Below are 22,947 nucleotides of genomic sequence, written 5' to 3' on the forward strand. Positions count from 1 at the left end.
GAGGAATGCATTTTCAGCCTTCTGCTGCCATCATTAAATATTCAGCTCGAATGCAGCAACAATTCTTCTTTTTAAATCAAATTCTGGAAAAGGATTTCTTGCCAGGAGAAATGTTCTTTATGAAATCTCTTGGACATTTTGATCCCAAATTATCCACTTTTTCATGGTAGCATGGCCGAGCGGTCTAAGGTGCTGGATTAAGGCTCCAGTCTCTTTGGAGGCGTGGGTTCGAACCACACTGCTGCCAGTTTTCAATTTTGAAAGCTCTCAAGTTGCTTTCTGAACATTTTAGTGGTCAGAAGAACTTGCTTTTGATGATGCTCAGAAATGGACTTTTTGGCCTTTTCTGAAACCGAACAAACTCTATAAGAAAAGGCTTTTGATGATATTCCCAAGATGTTATGGCACAGATTAAGCTACCCTGATGCGCTAGCTAAGTAGACATTAGGCGCACTCCACGATCTTGCACTTCAAAGCCTTCAATAGCCTAGAAACATCTGAAAAAGCAGTAGTGCGGTAATACTGTTGAACTCACGTGCGTTTGCTTCCTTTCTAACTGGAGGAATGCATTTTCAGCCTTCTGCTGCCATCATTAAATATTCAGCTCGAATGCAGCAACAATTCTTCTTTTTAAATCAAATTCTGGAAAAGGATTTCTTGCCAAGAGAAATGTTCTTTATGAAATCTCTTGGACATTTTGATCCCAAATTATCCACTTTTTCATGGTAGCATGGCCGAGCGGTCTAAGGCGCTGGATTAAGGCTCCAGTCTCTTTGGAGGCGTGGGTTCGAATCCCACTGCTGCCAGTTTTCAATTTTGAAAGCTCTCAAGTTGCTTTCTGAGCATTTTAGTGGTCAGAAGAACTTGCTTTTGATGATGCTCAGAAATGGACTTTTTGGCCTTTTCTGAAACCGAACAAACTCTATAAGAAAAGGCTTTTGATGATATTCCCAAGATGTTATGGCACAGATTAAGCTACCCTGATGCGCTAGCTAAGTAGACATTAGGCGCACTCCACGATCTTGCACTTCAAAGCCTTCAATAGCCTAGAAACATCTGAAAAAGCAGTAGTGCGGTAATACTGTTGAACTCACTTGCGTTTGCTTCCTTTCTAACTGGAGGAATGCATTTTCAGCCTTCTGCTGCCATCATTAAATATTCAGCTCGAATGCAGCAACAATTCTTCTTTTTAAATCAAATTCTGGAAAAGGATTTCTTGCCAGGAGAAATGTTCTTTATGAAATCTCTTGGACATTTTGATCCAAAATTATCCACTTTTTCATGGTAGCATGGCCGAGCGGTCTAAGGCGCTGGATTAAGGCTCCAGTCTCTTTGGAGGCGTGGGTTCGAATCCCACTGCTGCCAGTTTTCAATTTTGAAAGCTCTCAAGTTGCTTTCTGAACATTTTAGTGGTCAGAAGAACTTGCTTTTGATGATGCTCAGAAATGGACTTTTTGGCCTTTTCTGAAACCGAACAAACTGTATAAGAAAAGGCTTTTGATGATATTCCCAAGATGTTATGGCACAGATTAAGCTACCCTGATGCGCTAGCTAAGTAGACATTAGGCGCACTCCACGATCTTGCACTTCAAAGCCTTCAATAGCCTAGAAACATCTGAAAAAGCAGTAGTGCGGTAATACTGTTGAACTCACTTGCGTTTGCTTCCTTTCTAACTGGAGGAATGCATTTTCAGCCTTCTGCTGCCATCATTAAATATTCAGCTCGAATGCAGCAACAATTCTTCTTTTTAAATCAAATTCTGGAAAAGGATTTCTTGCCAGGAGAAATGTTCTTTATGAAATCTCTTGGACATTTTGATCCCAAATTATCCACTTTTTCATGGTAGCATGGCCGAGCGGTCTAAGGCGCTGGATTAAGGCTCCAGTCTCTTTGGAGGCGTGGGTTCGAACAACACTGCTGCCAGTTTTCAATTTTGAAAGCTCTCAAGTTGCTTTCTGAACATTTTAGTGGTCAGAAGAACTTGCTTTTGATGATGCTCAGAAATGGACTTTTTGGCCTTTTCTGAAACCGGACAAACTCTATAAGAAAAGGCTTTTGATGATATTCCCAAGATGTTATGGCACAGATTAAGCTACCCTGATGCGCTAGCTAAGTAGACATTAGGCGCACTCCACGATCTTGCACTTCAAAGCCTTCAATAGCCTAGAAACATCTGAAAAAGCAGTAGTGCGGTAATACTGTTGAACTCACGTGCGTTTGCTTCCTTTCTAACTGGAGGAATGCATTTTCAGCCTTCTGCTGCCATCATTAAATATTCAGCTCGAATGCAGCAACAATTCTTCTTTTTAAATCAAATTCTGGAAAAGGATTTCTTGCCAGGAGAAATGTTCTTTATGAAATCTCTTGGACATTTTGATCCAAAATTATCCACTTTTTCATGGTAGCATGGCCGAGCGGTCTAAGGCGCTGGATTAAGGCTCCAGTCTCTTTGGAGGCGTGGGTTCGAATCCCACTGCTGCCAGTTTTCAATTTTGAAAGCTCTCAAGTTGCTTTCTGAACATTTTAGTGGTCAGAAGAACTTGCTTTTGATGATGCTCAGAAATGGACTTTTTGGCCTTTTCTGAAACCGAACAAACTCTATAAGAAAAGGCTTTTGATGATATTCCCAAGATGTTATGGCACAGATTAAGCTACCCTGATGCGCTAGCTAAGTAGACATTAGGCGCACTCCACGATCTTGCACTTCAAAGCCTTCAATAGCCTAGAAACATCTGAAAAAGCAGTAGTGCGGTAATACTGTTGAACTCACTTGCGTTTGCTTCCTTTCTAACTGGAGGAATGCATTTTCAGCCTTCTGCTGCCATCATTAAATATTCAGCTCGAATGCAGCAACAATTCTTTTTAAATCAAATTCTGGAAAAGGATTTCTTGCCAGGAGAAATGTTTTTTATGAAATCTCTTGGACATTTTGATCCAAAATTATCCAGTTTTTCATGGTAGCATGGCCGAGCGGTCTAAGGCGCTGGATTAAGGCTCCAGTCTCTTTGGAGGCGTGGGTTCGAATCCCACTGCTGCCAGTTTTCAATTTTGAAAGCTCTCAAGTTGCTTTCTGAACATTTTAGTGGTCAGAAGAACTTGCTTTTGATGATGCTCAGAAATGGACTTTTTGGCCTTTTCTGAAACCGAACAAACTCTATAAGAAAATGCTTTTGATGATATTCCCAAGATGTTATGGCACAGATTAAGCTACCCTGATGCGCTAGCTAAGTAGACATTAGGCGCACTCCACGATCTTGCACTTCAAAGCCTTCAATAGCCTAGAAACATCTGAAAAAGCAGTAGTGCGGTAATACTGTTGAACTCACTTGCGTTTGCTTCCTTTCTAACTGGAGGAATGCATTTTCAGCCTTCTGCTGCCATCATTAAATATTCAGCTCGAATGCAGCAACAATTCTTCTTTTTAAATCAAATTCTGGAAAAGGATTTCTTGCCAGGAGAAATGTTCTTTATGAAATCTCTTGGACATTTTGATCCAAAATTATCCACTTTTTCATGGTAGCATGGCCGAGCGGTCTAAGGCGCTGGATTAAGGCTCCAGTCTCTTTGGAGGCGTGGGTTTGAATCCCACTGCTGCCAGTTTTCAATTTTGAAAGCTCTCAAGTTGCTTTCTGAACATTTTAGTGGTCAGAAGAACTTGCTTTTGATGATGCTCAGAAATGGACTTTTTGGCCTTTTCTGAAACCGAACAAACTCTATAAGAAAAGGCTTTTGATGATATTCCCAAGATGTTATGGCACAGATTAAGCTACCCTGATGCGCTAGCTAAGTAGACATTAGGCGCACTCCACGATCTTGCACTTCAAAGCCTTCAATAGCCTAGAAACATCTGAAAAAGCAGTAGTGCGGTAATACTGTTGAACTCACTTGCGTTTGCTTCCTTTCTAACTGGAGGAATGCATTTTCAGCCTTCTGCTGCCATCATTAAATATTCAGCTCGAATGCAGCAACAATTCTTCTTTTTAAATCAAATTCTGGAAAAGGATTTCTTGCCAGGAGAAATGTTCTTTATGAAATCTCTTGGACATTTTGATCCCAAATTATCCACTTTTTCATGGTAGCATGGCCGAGCGGTCTAAGGCGCTGGATTAAGGCTCCAGTCTCTTTGGAGGCGTGGGTTCGAACCACACTGCTGCCAGTTTTGAATTTTGAAAGCTCTCAAGTTGCTTTCTGAACATTTTAGTGGTCAGAAGAACTTGCTTTTGATGATGCTCAGAAATGGACTTTTTGGCCTTTTCTGAAACCGGACAAACTCTATAAGAAAAGGCTTTTGATGATATTCCCAAGATGTTATGGCACAGATTAAGCTACCCTGATGCGCTAGCTAAGTAGACATTAGGCGCACTCCACGATCTTGCACTTCAAAGCCTTCAATAGCCTAGAAACATCTGAAAAAGCAGTAGTGCGGTAATACTGTTGAACTCACGTGCGTTTGCTTCCTTTCTAACTGGAGGAATGCATTTTCAGCCTTCTGCTGCCATCATTAAATATTCAGCTCGAATGCAGCAACAATTCTTCTTTTTAAATCAAATTCTGGAAAAGGATTTCTTGCCAAGAGAAATGTTCTTTATGAAATCTCTTGGACATTTTGATCCCAAATTATCCACTTTTTCATGGTAGCATGGCCGAGCGGTCTAAGGCGCTGGATTAAGGCTCCAGTCTCTTTGGAGGCGTGGGTTCGAATCCCACTGCTGCCAGTTTTCAATTTTGAAAGCTCTCAAGTTGCTTTCTGAACATTTTAGTGGTCAGAAGAACTTGCTTTTGATGATGCTCAGAAATGGACTTTTTGGCCTTTTCTTAAACCGAACAAACTCTATAAGAAAAGGCTTTTGATGATATTCCCAAGATGTTATGGCACAGATTAAGCTACCCTGATGCGCTAGCTAAGTAGACATTAGGCGCACTCCACGATCTTGCACTTCAAAGCCTTCAATAGCCTAGAAACATCTGAAAAAGCAGTAGTGCGGTAATACTGTTGAACTCACTTGCGTTTGCTTCCTTTCTAACTGGAGGAATGCATTTTCAGCCTTCTGCTGCCATCATTAAATATTCAGCTCGAATGCAGCAACAATTCTTCTTTTTAAATCAAATTCTGGAAAAGGATTTCTTGCCAGGAGAAATGTTCTTTATGAAATCTCTTGGACATTTTGATCCAAAATTATCCACTTTTTCATGGTAGCATGGCCGAGCGGTCTAAGGCGCTGGATTAAGGCTCCAGTCTCTTTGGAGGCGTGGGTTCGAATCCCACTGCTGCCAGTTTTCAATTTTGAAAGCTCTCAAGTTGCTTTCTGAACATTTTAGTGGTCAGAAGAACTTGCTTTTGATGATGCTCAGAAATGGACTTTTTGGCCTTTTCTGAAACCGAACAAACTCTATAAGAAAAGGCTTTTGATGATATTCCCAAGATGTTATGGCACAGATTAAGCTACCCTGATGCGCTAGCTAAGTAGACATTAGGCGCACTCCACGATCTTGCACTTCAAAGCCTTCAATAGCCTAGAAACATCTGAAAAAGCAGTAGTGCGGTAATACTGTTGAACTCACTTGCGTTTGCTTCCTTTCTAACTGGAGGAATGCATTTTCAGCCTTCTGCTGCCATCATTAAATATTCAGCTCGAATGCAGCAACAATTCTTCTTTTTAAATCAAATTCTGGAAAAGGATTTCTTGCCAAGAGAAATGTTCTTTATGAAATCTCTTGGACATTTTGATCCCAAATTATCCACTTTTTCATGGTAGCATGGCCGAGCGGTCTAAGGCGCTGGATTAAGGCTCCAGTCTCTTTGGAGGCGTGGGTTCGAATCCCACTGCTGCCAGTTTTCAATTTTGAAAGCTCTCAAGTTGCTTTCTGAACATTTTAGTGGTCAGAAGAACTTGCTTTTGATGATGCTCAGAAATGGACTTTTTGGCCTTTTCTGAAACCGAACAAACTCTATAAGAAAAGGCTTTTGATGATATTCCCAAGATGTTATGGCACAGATTAAGCTACCCTGATGCGCTAGCTAAGTAGACATTAGGCGCACTCCACGATCTTGCACTTCAAAGCCTTCAATAGCCTAGAAACATCTGAAAAAGCAGTAGTGCGGTAATACTGTTGAACTCACTTGCGTTTGCTTCCTTTCTAACTGGAGGAATGCATTTTCAGCCTTCTGCTGCCATCATTAAATATTCAGCTCGAATGCAGCAACAATTCTTCTTTTTAAATCAAATTCTGGAAAAGGATTTCTTGCCAGGAGAAATGTTCTTTATGAAATCTCTTGGACATTTTGATCCAAAATTATCCACTTTTTCATGGTAGCATGGCCGAGCGGTCTAAGGCGCTGGATTAAGGCTCCAGTCTCTTTGGAGGCGTGGGTTCGAATCCCACTGCTGCCAGTTTTCAATTTTGAAAGCTCTCAAGTTGCTTTCTGAACATTTTAGTGGTCAGAAGAACTTGCTTTTGATGATGCTCAGAAATGGACTTTTTGGCCTTTTCTGAAACCGAACAAACTCTATAAGAAAAGGATTTTGATGATATTCCCAAGATGTTATGGCACAGATTAAGCTACCCTGATGCGCTAGCTAAGTAGACATTAGGCGCACTCCACGATCTTGCACTTCAAAGCCTTCAATAGCCTAGAAACATCTGAAAAAGCAGTAGTGCGGTAATACTGTTGAACTCACTTGCGTTTGCTTCCTTTCTAACTGGAGGAATGCATTTTCAGCCTTCTGCTGCCATCATTAAATATTCAGCTCGAATGCAGCAACAATTCTTCTTTTTAAATCAAATTCTGGAAAAGGATTTCTTGCCAGGAGAAATGTTCTTTATGAAATCTCTTGGACATTTTGATCCCAAATTATCCACTTTTTCATGGTAGCATGGCCGAGCGGTCTAAGGCGCTGGATTAAGGCTCCAGTCTCTTTGGAGGCGTGGGTTCGAACCACACTGCTGCCAGTTTTCAATTTTGAAAGCTCTCAAGTTGCTTTCTGAACATTTTAGTGGTCAGAAGAACTTGCTTTTGATGATGCTCAGAAATGGACTTTTTGGCCTTTTCTGAAACCGGACAAACTCTATAAGAAAAGGCTTTTGATGATATTCCCAAGATGTTATGGCACAGATTAAGCTACCCTGATGCGCTTGCTAAGTAGACATTAGGCGCACTCCACGATCTTGCACTTCAAAGCCTTCAATAGCCTAGAAACATCTGAAAAAGCAGTAGTGCGGTAATACTGTTGAACTCACTTGCGTTTGCTTCCTTTCTAACTGGAGGAATGCATTTTCAGCCTTCTGCTGCCATCATTAAATATTCAGCTCGAATGCAGCAACAATTCTTCTTTTTAAATCAAATTCTGGAAAAGGATTTCTTGCCAGGAGAAATGTTCTTTATGAAATCTCTTGGACATTTTGATCCCAAATTATCCACTTTTTCATGGTAGCATGGCCGAGCGGTCTAAGGCGCTGGATTAAGGCTCCAGTCTCTTTGGAGGCGTGGGTTCGAACCACACTGCTGCCAGTTTTCAATTTTGAAAGCTCTCAAGTTGCTTTCTGAACATTTTAGTGGTCAGAAGAACTTGCTTTTGATGATGCTCAGAAATGGACTTTTTGGCCTTTTCTGAAACCGAACAAACTCTATAAGAAAAGGCTTTTGATGATATTCCCAAGATGTTATGGCACAGATTAAGCTACCCTGATGCGCTAGCTAAGTAGACATTAGGCGCACTCCACGATCTTGCACTTCAAAGCCTTCAATAGCCTAGAAACATCTGAAAAAGCAGTAGTGCGGTAATACTGTTGAACTCACTTGCGTTTGCTTCCTTTCTAACTGGAGGAATGCATTTTCAGCCTTCTGCTGCCATCATTAAATATTCAGCTCGAATGCAGCAACAATTCTTCTTTTTAAATCAAATTCTGGAAAAGGATTTCTTGCCAGGAGAAATGTTCTTTATGAAATCTCTTGGACATTTTGATCCAAAATTATCCACTTTTTCATGGTAGCATGGCCGAGCGGTCTAAGGCGCTGGATTAAGGCTCCAGTCTCTTTGGAGGCGTGGGTTCGAATCCCACTGCTGCCAGTTTTCAATTTTGAAAGCTCTCAAGTTGCTTTCTGAACATTTTAGTGGTCAGAAGAACTTGCTTTTGATGATGCTCAGAAATGGACTTTTTGGCCTTTTCTGAAACCGAACAAACTCTATAAGAAAAGGCTTTTGATGATATTCCCAAGATGTTATGGCACAGATTAAGCTACCCTGATGCGCTAGCTAAGTAGACATTAGGCGCACTCCACGATCTTGCACTTCAAAGCCTTCAATAGCCTAGAAACATCTGAAAAAGCAGTAGTGCGGTAATACTGTTGAACTCACTTGCGTTTGCTTCCTTTCTAACTGGAGGAATGCATTTTCAGCCTTCTGCTGCCATCATTAAATATTCAGCTCGAATGCAGCAACAATTCTTCTTTTTAAATCAAATTCTGGAAAAGGATTTCTTGCCAGGAGAAATGTTCTTTATGAAATCTCTTGGACATTTTGATCCCAAATTATCCACTTTTTCATGGTAGCATGGCCGAGCGGTCTAAGGCGCTGGATTAAGGCTCCAGTCTCTTTGGAGGCGTGGGTTCGAACCACACTGCTGCCAGTTTTCAATTTTGAAAGCTCTCAAGTTGCTTTCTGAACATTTTAGTGGTCAGAAGAACTTGCTTTTGATGATGCTCAGAAATGGACTTTTTGGCCTTTTCTGAAACCGGACAAACTCTATAAGAAAAGGCTTTTGATGATATTCCCAAGATGTTATGGCACAGATTAAGCTACCCTGATGCGCTAGCTAAGTAGACATTAGGCGCACTCCACGATCTTGCACTTCAAAGCCTTCAATAGCCTAGAAACATCTGAAAAAGCAGTAGTGCGGTAATACTGTTGAACTCACGTGCGTTTGCTTCCTTTCTAACTGGAGGAATGCATTTTCAGCCTTCTGCTGCCATCATTAAATATTCAGCTCGAATGCAGCAACAATTCTTTTTAAATCAAATTCTGGAAAAGGATTTCTTGCCAAGAGAAATGTTCTTTATGAAATCTCTTGGACATTTTGATCCCAAATTATCCACTTTTTCATGGTAGCATGGCCGAGCGGTCTAAGGCGCTGGATTAAGGCTCCAGTCTCTTTGGAGGCGTGGGTTCGAATCCCACTGCTGCCAGTTTTAAATTTTGAAAGCTCTCAAGTTGCTTTCTGAACATTTTAGTGGTCAGAAGAACTTGCTTTTGATGATGCTCAGAAATGGACTTTTTGGCCTTTTCTGAAACCGAACAAACTCTATAAGAAAAGGCTTTTGATGATATTCCCAAGATGTTATGGCACAGATTAAGCTACCCTGATGCGCTAGCTAAGTAGACATTAGGCGCACTCCACGATCTTGCACTTCAAAGCCTTCAATAGCCTAGAAACATCTGAAAAAGCAGTAGTGCGGTAATACTGTTGAACTCACTTGCGTTTGCTTCCTTTCTAACTGGAGGAATGCATTTTCAGCCTTCTGCTGCCATCATTAAATATTCAGCTCGAATGCAGCAACAATTCTTCTTTTTAAATCAAATTCTGGAAAAGGATTTCTTGCCAGGAGAAATGTTCTTTATGAAATCTCTTGGACATTTTGATCCAAAATTATCCACTTTTTCATGGTAGCATGGCCGAGCGGTCTAAGGCGCTGGATTAAGGCTCCAGTCTCTTTGGAGGCGTGGGTTCGAATCCCACTGCTGCCAGTTTTCAATTTTGAAAGCTCTCAAGTTGCTTTCTGAACATTTTAGTGGTCAGAAGAACTTGCTTTTGATGATGCTCAGAAATGGACTTTTTGGCCTTTTCTGAAACCGAACAAACTCTATAAGAAAAGGCTTTTGATGATATTCCCAAGATGTTATGGCACAGATTAAGCTACCCTGATGCGCTAGCTAAGTAGACATTAGGCGCACTCCACGATCTTGCACTTCAAAGCCTTCAATAGCCTAGAAACATCTGAAAAAGCAGTAGTGCGGTAATACTGTTGAACTCACTTGCGTTTGCTTCCTTTCTAACTGGAGGAATGCATTTTCAGCCTTCTGCTGCCATCATTAAATATTCAGCTCGAATGCAGCAACAATTCTTCTTTTTAAATCAAATTCTGGAAAAGGATTTCTTGCCAGGAGAAATGTTCTTTATGAAATCTCTTGGACATTTTGATCCAAAATTATCCACTTTTTCATGGTAGCATGGCCGAGCGGTCTAAGGCGCTGGATTAAGGCTCCAGTCTCTTTGGAGGCGTGGGTTCGAATCCCACTGCTGCCAGTTTTCAATTTTGAAAGCTCTCAAGTTGCTTTCTGAACATTTTAGTGGTCAGAAGAACTTGCTTTTGATGATGCTCAGAAATGGACTTTTTGGCCTTTTCTGAAACCGAACAAACTCTATAAGAAAAGGCTTTTGATGATATTCCCAAGATGTTATGGCACAGATTAAGCTACCCTGATGCGCTAGCTAAGTAGACATTAGGCGCACTCCACGATCTTGCACTTCAAAGCCTTCAATAGCCTAGAAACATCTGAAAAAGCAGTAGTGCGGTAATACTGTTGAACTCACTTGCGTTTGCTTCCTTTCTAACTGGAGGAATGCATTTTCAGCCTTCTGCTGCCATCATTAAATATTCAGCTCGAATGCAGCAACAATTCTTCTTTTTAAATCAAATTCTGGAAAAGGATTTCTTGCCAGGAGAAATGTTCTTTATGAAATCTCTTGGACATTTTGATCCAAAATTATCCACTTTTTCATGGTAGCATGGCCGAGCGGTCTAAGGCGCTGGATTAAGGCTCCAGTCTCTTTGGAGGCGTGGGTTCGAATCCCACTGCTGCCAGTTTTCAATTTTGAAAGCTCTCAAGTTGCTTTCTGAACATTTTAGTGGTCAGAAGAACTTGCTTTTGATGATGCTCAGAAATGGACTTTTTGGCCTTTTCTGAAACCGAACAAACTCTATAAGAAAAGGCTTTTGATGATATTCCCAAGATGTTATGGCACAGATTAAGCTACCCTGATGCGCTAGCTAAGTAGACATTAGGCGCACTCCACGATCTTGCACTTCAAAGCCTTCAATAGCCTAGAAACATCTGAAAAAGCAGTAGTGCGGTAATACTGTTGAACTCACTTGCGTTTGCTTCCTTTCTAACTGGAGGAATGCATTTTCAGCCTTCTGCTGCCATCATTAAATATTCAGCTCGAATGCAGCAACAATTCTTCTTTTTAAATCAAATTCTGGAAAAGGATTTCTTGCCAGGAGAAATGTTCTTTATGAAATCTCTTGGACATTTTGATCCAAAATTATCCCCTTTTTCATGGTAGCATGGCCGAGCGGTCTAAGGCGCTGAATTAAAGGGGTTGTCCCGCGGCAGCAAGTGGGTCTATACACTTCTGTATGGCCATATTAATGCACTTTGTAATGTAAATTGTGCATTAATTATGAGCCATACAGAAGTTATAAAAAGTTTTTTACTTACCTGCTCCGTTGCTAGCGTCCTCGTTTCCATGGAGCCGACTAATTTTCGCCGTCTAATGGCCAAATTAGCCGCGCTTGCGCAGTCCCGGTCTTCTTCTTTTTTCAATGGGGCTGCTCGTGCTGGATGCCGGCTCCGTGTAGCTCCGCCCCGTCACGTGCCGATTCCAGCCAATCAGGAGGCTGGAATCGGCAATGGACCGCACAGAAGCCCTGCGGTCCACCGAGTGAGAAGATCCCAGCGGCCATCTTCATCAGGTAAGTAAGAAGTCACCGGAGCGCGGGGATTCAGGTAAGCGCTCTCCGGTGTTCTTTTTTAACCCCTGCATCGGGGTTGTCTCGCTGCGAACGGGGGGGGGGTTGAAAAAAAAAAACCGTTTCGGCGCGGGACAACCCCTTTAAGGCTCCAGTCTCTTTGGAGGCGTGGGTTCGAATCCCACTGCAGCCAGTTTTCAATTTTGAAAGCTCTCAAGTTGCTTTCTGAACATTTTAGTGGTCAGAAGAACTTGCTTTTGATGATGCTCAGAAATGGACTTTTTGGCCTTTTCTGAAACCGAACAAACTGTATAAGAAAAGGCTTTTGATGATATTCCCAAGATGTTATGGCACAGATTAAGCTACCCTGATGCGCTAGCTAAGTAAACATTAGGCGCACTCCACGATCTTGCACTTCAAAGCCTTCAATAGCCTAGAAACATCTGAAAAAGCAGTGGTGTGGTAATACTGTTGAACTCACGTGCGTTTGCTTCCTTTCTAACTGGAGGAATGCATTTTCAGCCTTCTGCTGCCATCATTAAATATTCAGCTCGAATGCAGCAACAATTCTTCTTTTTAAATCAAATTCTGGAAAAGGATTTCTTGCCAAGAGAAATGTTCTTTATGAAATCTCTTGGACATTTTGATCCCAAATTATCCACTTTTTCATGGTAGCATGGCCGAGCGGTCTAAGGCGCTGGATTAAGGCTCCAGTCTCTTTGGAGGCGTGGGTTCGAATCCCACTGCTGCCAGTTTTCAATTTTGAAAGCTCTCAAGTTGCTTTCTGAACATTTTAGTGGTCAGAAGAACTTGCTTTTGATGATGCTCAGAAATGGACTTTTTGGCCTTTTCTGAAACCGAACAAACTCTATAAGAAAAGGCTTTTGATGATATTCCCAAGATGTTATGGCACAGATTAAGCTACCCTGATGCGCTAGCTAAGTAGACATTAGGCGCACTCCACGATCTTGCACTTCAAAGCCTTCAATAGCCTAGAAACATCTGAAAAAGCAGTAGTGCGGTAATACTGTTGAACTCACTTGCGTTTGCTTCCTTTCTAACTGGAGGAATGCATTTTCAGCCTTCTGCTGCCATCATTAAATATTCAGCTCGAATGCAGCAACAATTCTTCTTTTTAAATCAAATTCTGGAAAAGGATTTCTTGCCAGGAGAAATGTTCTTTATGAAATCTCTTGGACATTTTGATCCAAAATTATCCACTTTTTCATGGTAGCATGGCCGAGCGGTCTAAGGCGCTGGATTAAGGCTCCAGTCTCTTTGGAGGCGTGGGTTCGAATCCCACTGCTGCCAGTTTTCAATTTTGAAAGCTCTCAAGTTGCTTTCTGAACATTTTAGTGGTCAGAAGAACTTGCTTTTGATGATGCTCAGAAATGGACTTTTTGGCCTTTTCTGAAACCGAACAAACTCTATAAGAAAAGGCTTTTGATGATATTCCCAAGATGTTATGGCACAGATTAAGCTACCCTGATGCGCTAGCTAAGTAGACATTAGGCGCACTCCACGATCTTGCACTTCAAAGCCTTCAATAGCCTAGAAACATCTGAAAAAGCAGTAGTGCGGTAATACTGTTGAACTCACGTGCGTTTGCTTCCTTTCTAACTGGAGGAATGCATTTTCAGCCTTCTGCTGCCATCATTAAATATTCAGCTCGAATGCAGCAACAATTCTTCTTTTTAAATCAAATTCTGGAAAAGGATTTCTTGCCAGGAGAAATGTTCTTTATGAAATCTCTTGGACATTTTGATCCAAAATTATCCACTTTTTCATGGTAGCATGGCCGAGCGGTCTAAGGCGCTGGATTAAGGCTCCAGTCTCTTTGGAGGCGTGGGTTCGAATCCCACTGCTGCCAGTTTTCAATTTTGAAAGCTCTCAAGTTGCTTTCTGAACATTTTAGTGGTCAGAAGAACTTGCTTTTGATGATGCTCAGAAATGGACTTTTTGGCCTTTTCTGAAACCGAACAAACTCTATAAGAAAAGGCTTTTGATGATATTCCCAAGATGTTATGGCACAGATTAAGCTACCCTGATGCGCTAGCTAAGTAGACATTAGGCGCACTCCACGATCTTGCACTTCAAACCCTTCAATAGCCTAGAAACATCTGAAAAAGCAGTAGTGCGGTAATACTGTTGAACTCACTTGCGTTTGCTTCCTTTCTAACTGGAGGAATGCATTTTCAGCCTTCTGCTGCCATCATTAAATATTCAGCTCGAATGCAGCAACAATTCTTCTTTTTAAATCAAATTCTGGAAAAGGATTTCTTGCCAGGAGAAATGTTCTTTATGAAATCTCTTGGACATTTTGATCCAAAATTATCCCCTTTTTCATGGTAGCATGGCCGAGCGGTCTAAGGCGCTGGATTAAGGCTCCAGTCTCTTTGGAGGCGTGGGTTCGAATCCCACTGCTGCCAGTTTTTAATTTTGAAAGCTCTCAAGTTGCTTTCTGAACATTTTAGTGGTCAGAAGAACTTGCTTTTGATGATGCTCAGAAATGGACTTTTTGGCCTTTTCTGAAACCGAACAAACTCTATAAGAAAAGGCTTTTGATGATATTCCCAAGATGTTATGGCACAGATTAAGCTACCCTGATGCGCTAGCTAAGTAGACATTAGGCGCACTCCACGATCTTGCACTTCAAAGCCTTCAATAGCCTAGAAACATCTGAAAAAGCAGTAGTGCGGTAATACTGTTGAACTCACTTGCGTTTGCTTCCTTTCTAACTGGAGGAATGCATTTTCAGCCTTCTGCTGCCATCATTAAATATTCAGCTCGAATGCAGCAACAATTCTTCTTTTTAAATCAAATTCTGGAAAAGGATTTCTTGCCAGGAGAAATGTTCTTTATGAAATCTCTTGGACATTTTGATCCCAAATTATCCACTTATTCATGGTAGCATGGCCGAGCGGTCTAACGCGCTGGATTAAGGCTCCAGTCTCTTTGGAGGCATGGGTTCGAATCTCACTGCTGCCAGTTTTCAATTTTGAAAGCTCTCAAGTTGCTTTCTGAACATTTTAGTGGTCAGAAGAACTTGCTTTTGATGATGCTCAGAAATGGACTTTTTGGCCTTTTCTGAAACCGAACAAACTCTATAAGAAAAGGCTTTTGATGATATTCCCAAGATGTTATGGCACAGATTAAGCTACCCTGATGCGCTAGCTAAGTAGACATTAGGCGCACTCCACGATCTTGCACTTCAAAGCCTTCAATAGCCTAGAAACATCTGAAAAAGCAGTAGTGCGGTAATACTGTTGAACTCACTTGCGTTTGCTTCCTTTCTAACTGGAGGAATGCATTTTCAGCCTTCTGCTGCCATCATTAAATATTCAGCTCGAATGCAGCAACAATTCTTCTTTTTAAATCAAATTCTGGAAAAGGATTTCTTGCCAGGAGAAATGTTCTTTATGAAATCTCTTGGACATTTTGATCCAAAATTATCCACTTTTTCATGGTAGCATGGCCGAGCGGTCTAAGGCGCTGGATTAAGGCTCCAGTCTCTTTGGAGGCGTGGGTTCGAATCCCACAGCTGCCAGTTTTCAATTTTGAAAGCTCTCAAGTTGCTTTCTGAACATTTTAGTGGTCAGAAGAACTTGCTTTTGATGATGCTCAGAAATGAACTTTTTGGCCTTTTCTGAAACCGAACAAACTCTATAAGAAAAGGCTTTTGATGATATTCCCAAGATGTTATGGCACAGATTAAGCTACCCTGATGCGCTAGCTAAGTAGACATTAGGCGCACTCCACGATCTTGCACTTCAAAGCCTTCAATAGCCTAGAAACATCTGAAAAAGCAGTAGTGCGGTAATACTGTTGAACTCACTTGCGTTTGCTTCCTTTCTAACTGGAGGAATGCATTTTCAGCCTTCTGCTGCCATCATTAAATATTCAGCTCGAATGCAGCAACAATTCTTCTTTTTAAATCAAATTCTGGAAAAGGATTTCTTGCCAGGAGAAATGTTCTTTATGAAATCTCTTGGACATTTTGATCCAAAATTATCCACTTTTTCATGGTAGCATGGCCGAGCGGTCTAAGGCGCTGGATTAAGGCTCCAGTCTCTTTGGAGGCGTGGGTTCGAATCCCACTGCTGCCAGTTTTCAATTTTGAAAGCTCTCAAGTTGCTTTCTGAACATTTTAGTGGTCAGAAGAACTTGCTTTTGATGATGCTCAGAAATGGACTTTTTGGCCTTTTCTGAAACCGAACAAACTCTATAAGAAAAGGCTTTTGATGATATTCCCAAGATGTTATGGCACAGATTAAGCTACCCTGATGCGCTAGCTAAGTAGACATTAGGCGCACTCCACGATCTTGCACTTCAAAGCCTTCAATAGCCTAGAAACATCTGAAAAAGCAGTAGTGCGGTAATACTGTTGAACTCACGTGCGTTTGCTTCCTTTCTAACTGGAGGAATGCATTTTCAGCCTTCTGCTGCCATCATTAAATATTCAGCTCGAATGCAGCAACAATTCTTCTTTTTAAATCAAATTCTGGAAAAGGATTTCTTGCCAGGAGAAATGTTCTTTATGAAATCTCTTGGACATTTTGATCCAAAATTATCCACTTTTTCATGGTAGCATGGCCGAGCGGTCTAAGGCGCTGGATTAAGGCTCCAGTCTCTTTGGAGGCGTGGGTTCGAATCCCACTGCTGCCAGTTTTCAATTTTGAAAGCTCTCAAGTTGCTTTCTGAACATTTTAGTGGTCAGAAGAACTTGCTTTTGATGATGCTCAGAAATGGACTTTTTGGCCTTTTCTGAAACCGAACAAACTCTATAAGAAAAGGCTTTTGATGATATTCCCAAGATGTTATGGCACAGATTAAGCTACCCTGATGCGCTAGCTAAGTAGACATTAGGCGCACTCCACGATCTTGCACTTCAAAGCCTTCAATAGCCTAGAAACATCTGAAAAAGCAGTAGTGCGGTAATACTGTTGAACTCACTTGCGTTTGCTTCCTTTCTAACTGGAGGAATGCATTTTCAGCCTTCTGCTGCCATCATTAAATATTCAGCTCGAATGCAGCAACAATTCTTCTTTTTAAATCAAATTCTGGAAAAGGATTTCTTGCCAGGAGAAATGTTCTTTATGAAATCTCTTGGACATTTTGATCCAAAATTATCCCCTTTTTCATGGTAGCATGGCCGAGCGGTCTAAGGCGCTGGATTAAGGCTCCAGTCTCTTTGGAGGCGTGGGTTCGAATCCCACTGCTGCCAGTTTTTAATTTTGAAAGCTCTCAAGTTGCTTTCTGAACATTTTAGTGGTCAGAAGAACTTGCTTTTGATGATGCTCAGAAATGGACTTTTTGGCCTTTTCTGAAACCGAACAAACTCTATAAGAAAAGGCTTTTGATGATATTCCCAAGATGTTATGGCACAGATTAAGCTACCCTGATGCGCTAGCTAAGTAGACATTAGGCGCACTCCACGATCTTGCACTTCAAAGCCTTCAATAGCCTAGAAACATCTGAAAAAGCAGTAGTGCGGTAATACTGTTGAACTCACTTGCGTTTGCTTCCTTTCTAACTGGAGGAATGCATTTTCAGCCTTCTGCTGCCATCATTAAATATTCAGCTCGAATGCAGCAACAATTCTTCTTTTTAAATCAAATTCTGGAAAAGGATTTCTTGCCAGGAGAAATGTTCTTTATGAAATCTCTTGGACATTTTGATCCCAAATTATCCACTTATTCATGGTAGCATGGCCGAGCGGTCTAATGCGCTGGATTAAGGCTCCAGTCTCTTTGGAGGCATGGGTTCGAATCTCACTGCTGCCAGTTTTCAATTTTGAAAGCTCTCAAGTTGCTTTCTGAACATTTTAGTGGTCAGAAGAACTTGCTTTTGATGATGCTCAGAAATGGACTTTTTGGCCTTTTCTGAAACCGAACAAACTCTATAAGAAAAGGCTTTTGATGATATTCCCAAGATGTTATGGCACAGATTAAGCTACCCTGATGCGCTAGCTAAGTAGACATTAGGCGCACTCCACGATCTTGCACTTCAAAGCCTTCAATAGCCTAGAAACATCTGAAAAAGCAGTAGTGCGGTAATACTGTTGAACTCACTTGCGTTTGCTTCCTTTCTAACTGGAGGAATGCATTTTCAGCCTTCTGCTGCCATCATTAAATATTCAGCTCGAATGCAGCAACAATTCTTCTTTTTAAATCAAATTCTGGAAAAGGATTTCTTGCCAGGAGAAATGTTCTTTATGAAATCTCTTGGACATTTTCATCCAAAATTATCCACTTTTTCATGGTAGCATGGCCGAGCGGTCTAAGGCGCTGGATTAAGGCTCCAGTCTCTTTGGAGGCGTGGGTTCGAATCCCACTGCTGCCAGTTTTGAACTTTGAAAGCTCTCAAGATGCTTGGTAAACCTTTTAGTGGTCAGAAGAACTTGCTTTTGATGATGCTCAGAAATGGACTTCTTGGCCTTTTCTGAAACTGAACAAACTGTATGAGAAAAGGCCTTTGATGATATTCCCAAGATGTTTTGGCACAGATTAAGCTACCCTGATGTGCTAGCTAAGTAGACATTAGGCGCACTCCACGATCTTGCACTTCAAAGCCTTCAATAGCCTAGGAACATCTGAAAAAGCAGTAGTGCGGTAATACTGTTGAACTCACTTCCGTTTGCTTCCTTTCTAACTGGAGGAATGCATTTTCAGCCTTCTGCTGCCATCATTAAATATTCAGCTCGAATGCAGCAACAATTCTTCTTCTTTTTAAATCAAATTCAGGAAAAGGATTTCTTGCCAGGAGAAATGTTCTTTATGAAATCTCTTGGACATTTTGATCCAAAATTATCCACTTTTTCATGGTAGCATGGCCGAGCGGTCTAAGGTGCTGGATTAAGGCTCCAGTCTCTTTGGAGGCGTGGGTTCGAATCCCACTGCTGCCAGTTTTCAACTTTGAAAGCTCTCAAGTTGCTTTCTCAACATTTTAGTGGTCAGAAGAACTTGCTTTTGATGATGCTCAGAAATGGACTTCTTGGCCTTTTCTGAAACTGAACAAACTGTATGAGAAAAGGCTTTTGATAATATTCCCAAGATGTTATGGCACAGATTAAGCTACCCTGATGCGCTAGCTAAGTAGACATTAGGCGCACTCCACGATCTTGCACTTCAAAGCCTTCAATAGCCTAGAAACATCTGAAAAAGCAGTAGTGCGGTAATACTGTTGAACTCACTTGCGTTTGCTTCCTTTCTAACTGGAGGAATGCATTTTCAGCCTTCTGCTGCCATCATTAAATATTCAGCTCGAATGCAGCAACAATTCTTCTTTTTAAATCAAATTCTGGAAAAGGATTTCTTGCCAGGAGAAATGTTCTTTATGAAATCTCTTGGACATTTTCATCCAAAATTATCCACTTTTTCATGGTAGCATGGCCGAGCGGTCTAAGGCGCTGGATTAAGGCTCCAGTCTCTTTGGAGGCGTGGGTTCGAATCCCACTGCTGCCAGTTTTGAACTTTGAAAGCTCTCAAGATGCTTGGTAAACCTTTTAGTGGTCAGAAGAACTTGCTTTTGATGATGCTCAGAAATGGACTTCTTGGCCTTTTCTGAAACTGAACAAACTGTATGAGAAAAGGCCTTTGATGATATTCCCAAGATGTTTTGGCACAGATTAAGCTACCCTGATGTGCTAGCTAAGTAGACATTAGGCGCACTCCACGATCTTGCACTTCAAAGCCTTCAATAGCCTAGGAACATCTGAAAAAGCAGTAGTGCGGTAATACTATTGAACTCACTTGCGTTTGCTTCCTTTCTAACTGGAGGAATGCATTTTCAGCCTTCTGCTGCCATCATTAAATATTCAGCTCGAATGCAGCAACAATTTTTCTTTTTAAATCAAATTCAGGAAAAGGATTTCTTGCCAGGAGAAATGTTCTTTATGAAATCTCTTGGACATTTTGATCCAAAATTATCCACTTTTTCATGGTAGCATGGCCGAGCGGTCTAAGGCGCTGGATTAAGGCTCCAGTCTCTTTGGAGGCGTGGGTTTGAATCCCACTGCTGCCAGTTTTGAACTTTGAAAGCTCTCAAGATGCGTGGTAAACCTTTTAGTGGTCAGAAGAACTTGCTTTTGATGATGCTCAGAAATGGACTTCTTGGCCTTTTCTGAAACTGAACAAACTGTATGAGAAAAGGCCTTTGATGATATTCCCAAGATGTTTTGGCACAGATTAAGCTACCCTGATGTGCTAGCTAAGTAGACATTAGGCGCACTCCACGATCTTGCACTTCAAAGCCTTCAATAGCCTAGGAACATCTGAAAAAGCAGTAGTGCGGTAATACTGTTGAACTCACTTGCGTTTGCTTCCTTTCTAACTGGAGGAATGCATTTTCAGCCTTCTGCTGCCATCATTAAATATTCAGCTCGAATGCAGCAACAATTCTTCTTCTTTTTAAATCAAATTCTGGAAAAGGATTTCTTGCCAGGAGAAATGTTCCTTATGAAATCTCTTGGACATTTTGATCCAAAATTATCCACTTTTTCATGGTAGCATGGCCGAGCGGTCTAAGGCGCTGGATTAAGGCTCCAGTCTCTTTGGAGGCGTGGGTTTGAATCCCACTGCTGCCAGTTTTGAACTTTGAAAGCTCTCAAGATGCGTGGTAAACCTTTTAGTGGTCAGAAGAACTTGCTTTTGATGATGCTCAGAATTGGACTTCTTGGCCTTTTCTGAAACTGAACAAACTGTATGAGAAAAGGCCTTTGATGATATTCCCAAGATGTTTTGGCACAGATTAAGCTACCCTGATGTGCTAGCTAAGTAGACATTAGGCGCACTCCACGATCTTGCACTTCAAAGCCTTCAATAGCCTAGGAACATCTGAAAAAGCAGTAGTGCGGTAATACTGTTGAACTCACTTGCGTTTGCTTCCTTTCTAACTGGAGGAATGCATTTTCAGCCTTCTGCTGCCATCATTAAATATTCAGCTCGAATGCAGCAACAATTCTTCTTCTTTTTAAATCAAATTCAGGAAAAGGATTTCTTGCCAGGAGAAATGTTCTTTATGAAATCTCTTGGACATTTTCATCCAAAATTATCCACTTTTTCATGGTAGCATGGCCGAGCGGTCTAAGGCGCTGGATTAAGGCTCCAGTCTCTTTGGAGGCGTGGGTTCGAATCCCACTGCTGCCAGTTTTCAACTTTGAAAGCTCTCAAGTTGCTTTCTGAACATTTTAGTGGTCAGAAGAAGTTGCTTTTGATGATGCTCAGAAATGGACTTCTTGGCCTTTTCTGAAACTGAACAAACTGTATGAGAAAAGGCCTTTGATGATATTCCCAAGATGTTTTGGCACAGATTAAGCTACCCTGATGTGCTAGCTAAGTAGACATTAGGCGCACTCCACGATCTTGCACTTCAAAGCCTTCAATAGCCTAGGAACATCTGAAAAAGCAGTAGTGCGGTAATACTGTTGAACTCACTTGCGTTTGCTTCCTTTCTAACTGGAGGAATGCATTTTCAGCCTTCTGCTGCCATCATTAAATATTCAGCTCGAATGCAGCAACAATTCTTCTTCTTTTTAAATCAAATTCAGGAAAAGGATTTCTTGCCAGGAGAAATGTTCTTTATGAAATCTCTTGGACATTTTGATCCAAAATTATCCACTTTTTCATGGTAGCATGGCCGAGCGGTCTAAGGTGCTGGATTAAGGCTCCAGTCTCTTTGGAGGCGTGGGTTCGAATCCCACTGCTGCCAGTTTTCAACTTTGAAAGCTCTCAAGTTGCTTTCTCAACATTTTAGTGGTCAGAAGAACTTGCTTTTGATGATGCTCAGAAATGGACTTCTTGGCCTTTTCTGAAACTGAACAAACTGTATGAGAAAAGGCTTTTGATAATATTCCCAAGATGTTATGGCACAGATTAAGCTACCCTGATGCGCTAGCTAAGTAGACATTAGGCGCACTCCACGATCTTGCACTTCAAAGCCTTCAATAGCCTAGAAACATCTGAAAAAGCAGTAGTGCGGTAATACTGTTGAACTCACTTGCGTTTGCTTCCTTTCTAACTGGAGGAATGCATTTTCAGCCTTCTGCTGCCATCATTAAATATTCAGCTCGAATGCAGCAACAATTCTTCTTTTTAAATCAAATTCTGGAAAAGGATTTCTTGCCAGGAGAAATGTTCTTTATGAAATCTCTTGGACATTTTCATCCAAAATTATCCACTTTTTCATGGTAGCATGGCCGAGCGGTCTAAGGCGCTGGATTAAGGCTCCAGTCTCTTTGGAGGCGTGGGTTCGAATCCCACTGCTGCCAGTTTTGAACTTTGAAAGCTCTCAAGATGCTTGGTAAACCTTTTAGTGGTCAGAAGAACTTGCTTTTGATGATGCTCAGAAATGGACTTCTTGGCCTTTTCTGAAACTGAACAAACTGTATAAGAAAAGGCCTTTGATGATATTCCCAAGATGTTTTGGCACAGATTAAGCTACCCTGATGTGCTAGCTAAGTAGACATTAGGCGCACTCCACGATCTTGCACTTCAAAGCCTTCAATAGCCTAGGAACATCTGAAAAAGCAGTAGTGCGGTAATACTATTGAACTCACTTGCGTTTGCTTCCTTTCTAACTGGAGGAATGCATTTTCAGCCTTCTGCTGCCATCATTAAATATTCAGCTCGAATGCAGCAACAATTCTTCTTCTTTTTAAATCAAATTCTGGAAAAGGATTTCTTGCCAGGAGAAATGTTCTTTATGAAATCTCTTGGACATTTTGATCCAAAATTATCCACTTTTTCATGGTAGCATGGCCGAGCGGTCTAAGGCGCTGGATTAAGGCTCCAGTCTCTTTGGAGGCGTGGGTTTGAATCCCACTGCTGCCAGTTTTGAACTTTGAAAGCTCTCAAGATGCGTGGTAAACCTTTTAGTGGTCAGAAGAACTTGCTTTTGATGATGCTCAGAAATGGACTTCTTGGCCTTTTCTGAAACTGAACAAACTGTATGAGAAAAGGCCTTTGATGATATTCCCAAGATGTTTTGGCACAGATTAAGCTACCCTGATGTGCTAGCTAAGTAGACATTAGGCGCACTCCACAATCTTGCACTTCAAAGCCTTCAATAGCCTAGGAACATCTGAAAAAGCAGTAGTGCGGTAATACTGTTGAACTCACTTGCGTTTGCTTCCTTTCTAACTGGAGGAATGCATTTTCAGCCTTCTGCTGCCATCATTAAATATTCAGCTCGAATGCAG

The 22,947-nt window shown here is 41.4% G+C and overlaps 24 non-coding genes across 24 annotated transcripts; all 24 read left to right on the top strand.

The window, feature by feature from the left end:
* The first annotated feature begins 724 nt into the window (after positions 1–724).
* TRNAL-AAG (transfer RNA leucine (anticodon AAG)) lies at positions 725–806 on the top strand. Its single transcript has one exon. It is a non-coding gene; the product is annotated as a tRNA-Leu (tRNA).
* A 477-nt stretch (positions 807–1,283) lies between these two features.
* Positions 1,284–1,365, top strand: TRNAL-AAG (transfer RNA leucine (anticodon AAG)). The gene has a single exon. It is a non-coding gene; the product is annotated as a tRNA-Leu (tRNA).
* Positions 1,366–2,401: 1,036 nt separating this feature from the next.
* Positions 2,402–2,483, top strand: TRNAL-AAG (transfer RNA leucine (anticodon AAG)). The gene has a single exon. It is a non-coding gene; the product is annotated as a tRNA-Leu (tRNA).
* Positions 2,484–2,957: 474 nt separating this feature from the next.
* Positions 2,958–3,039, top strand: TRNAL-AAG (transfer RNA leucine (anticodon AAG)). The gene has a single exon. It is a non-coding gene; the product is annotated as a tRNA-Leu (tRNA).
* Positions 3,040–4,634: 1,595 nt separating this feature from the next.
* TRNAL-AAG (transfer RNA leucine (anticodon AAG)) lies at positions 4,635–4,716 on the top strand. Its single transcript has one exon. It is a non-coding gene; the product is annotated as a tRNA-Leu (tRNA).
* A 477-nt stretch (positions 4,717–5,193) lies between these two features.
* Positions 5,194–5,275, top strand: TRNAL-AAG (transfer RNA leucine (anticodon AAG)). The gene has a single exon. It is a non-coding gene; the product is annotated as a tRNA-Leu (tRNA).
* A 477-nt stretch (positions 5,276–5,752) lies between these two features.
* TRNAL-AAG (transfer RNA leucine (anticodon AAG)) lies at positions 5,753–5,834 on the top strand. The gene has a single exon. It is a non-coding gene; the product is annotated as a tRNA-Leu (tRNA).
* Positions 5,835–6,311: 477 nt separating this feature from the next.
* On the top strand, positions 6,312–6,393 carry TRNAL-AAG (transfer RNA leucine (anticodon AAG)). Its single transcript has one exon. It is a non-coding gene; the product is annotated as a tRNA-Leu (tRNA).
* Positions 6,394–7,988: 1,595 nt separating this feature from the next.
* Positions 7,989–8,070, top strand: TRNAL-AAG (transfer RNA leucine (anticodon AAG)). Its single transcript has one exon. It is a non-coding gene; the product is annotated as a tRNA-Leu (tRNA).
* Positions 8,071–9,103: 1,033 nt separating this feature from the next.
* Positions 9,104–9,185, top strand: TRNAL-AAG (transfer RNA leucine (anticodon AAG)). The gene has a single exon. It is a non-coding gene; the product is annotated as a tRNA-Leu (tRNA).
* A 477-nt stretch (positions 9,186–9,662) lies between these two features.
* TRNAL-AAG (transfer RNA leucine (anticodon AAG)) lies at positions 9,663–9,744 on the top strand. The gene has a single exon. It is a non-coding gene; the product is annotated as a tRNA-Leu (tRNA).
* A 477-nt stretch (positions 9,745–10,221) lies between these two features.
* TRNAL-AAG (transfer RNA leucine (anticodon AAG)) lies at positions 10,222–10,303 on the top strand. The gene has a single exon. It is a non-coding gene; the product is annotated as a tRNA-Leu (tRNA).
* A 477-nt stretch (positions 10,304–10,780) lies between these two features.
* Positions 10,781–10,862, top strand: TRNAL-AAG (transfer RNA leucine (anticodon AAG)). Its single transcript has one exon. It is a non-coding gene; the product is annotated as a tRNA-Leu (tRNA).
* Positions 10,863–12,420: 1,558 nt separating this feature from the next.
* Positions 12,421–12,502, top strand: TRNAL-AAG (transfer RNA leucine (anticodon AAG)). The gene has a single exon. It is a non-coding gene; the product is annotated as a tRNA-Leu (tRNA).
* A 477-nt stretch (positions 12,503–12,979) lies between these two features.
* On the top strand, positions 12,980–13,061 carry TRNAL-AAG (transfer RNA leucine (anticodon AAG)). The gene has a single exon. It is a non-coding gene; the product is annotated as a tRNA-Leu (tRNA).
* Positions 13,062–13,538: 477 nt separating this feature from the next.
* On the top strand, positions 13,539–13,620 carry TRNAL-AAG (transfer RNA leucine (anticodon AAG)). The gene has a single exon. It is a non-coding gene; the product is annotated as a tRNA-Leu (tRNA).
* A 477-nt stretch (positions 13,621–14,097) lies between these two features.
* Positions 14,098–14,179, top strand: TRNAL-AAG (transfer RNA leucine (anticodon AAG)). The gene has a single exon. It is a non-coding gene; the product is annotated as a tRNA-Leu (tRNA).
* A 1,595-nt stretch (positions 14,180–15,774) lies between these two features.
* TRNAL-AAG (transfer RNA leucine (anticodon AAG)) lies at positions 15,775–15,856 on the top strand. Its single transcript has one exon. It is a non-coding gene; the product is annotated as a tRNA-Leu (tRNA).
* A 477-nt stretch (positions 15,857–16,333) lies between these two features.
* TRNAL-AAG (transfer RNA leucine (anticodon AAG)) lies at positions 16,334–16,415 on the top strand. Its single transcript has one exon. It is a non-coding gene; the product is annotated as a tRNA-Leu (tRNA).
* Positions 16,416–16,892: 477 nt separating this feature from the next.
* TRNAL-AAG (transfer RNA leucine (anticodon AAG)) lies at positions 16,893–16,974 on the top strand. The gene has a single exon. It is a non-coding gene; the product is annotated as a tRNA-Leu (tRNA).
* A 1,036-nt stretch (positions 16,975–18,010) lies between these two features.
* On the top strand, positions 18,011–18,092 carry TRNAL-AAG (transfer RNA leucine (anticodon AAG)). Its single transcript has one exon. It is a non-coding gene; the product is annotated as a tRNA-Leu (tRNA).
* Positions 18,093–19,131: 1,039 nt separating this feature from the next.
* Positions 19,132–19,213, top strand: TRNAL-AAG (transfer RNA leucine (anticodon AAG)). The gene has a single exon. It is a non-coding gene; the product is annotated as a tRNA-Leu (tRNA).
* Positions 19,214–20,814: 1,601 nt separating this feature from the next.
* Positions 20,815–20,896, top strand: TRNAL-AAG (transfer RNA leucine (anticodon AAG)). The gene has a single exon. It is a non-coding gene; the product is annotated as a tRNA-Leu (tRNA).
* Positions 20,897–21,935: 1,039 nt separating this feature from the next.
* TRNAL-AAG (transfer RNA leucine (anticodon AAG)) lies at positions 21,936–22,017 on the top strand. Its single transcript has one exon. It is a non-coding gene; the product is annotated as a tRNA-Leu (tRNA).
* Positions 22,018–22,947: the final 930 nt, after the last annotated feature.

Source organism: Eleutherodactylus coqui, chromosome 13 (genome assembly GCF_035609145.1).
Source record: "Eleutherodactylus coqui strain aEleCoq1 chromosome 13, aEleCoq1.hap1, whole genome shotgun sequence".
Taxonomy (NCBI): Eukaryota; Metazoa; Chordata; class Amphibia; order Anura; family Eleutherodactylidae; genus Eleutherodactylus; species Eleutherodactylus coqui.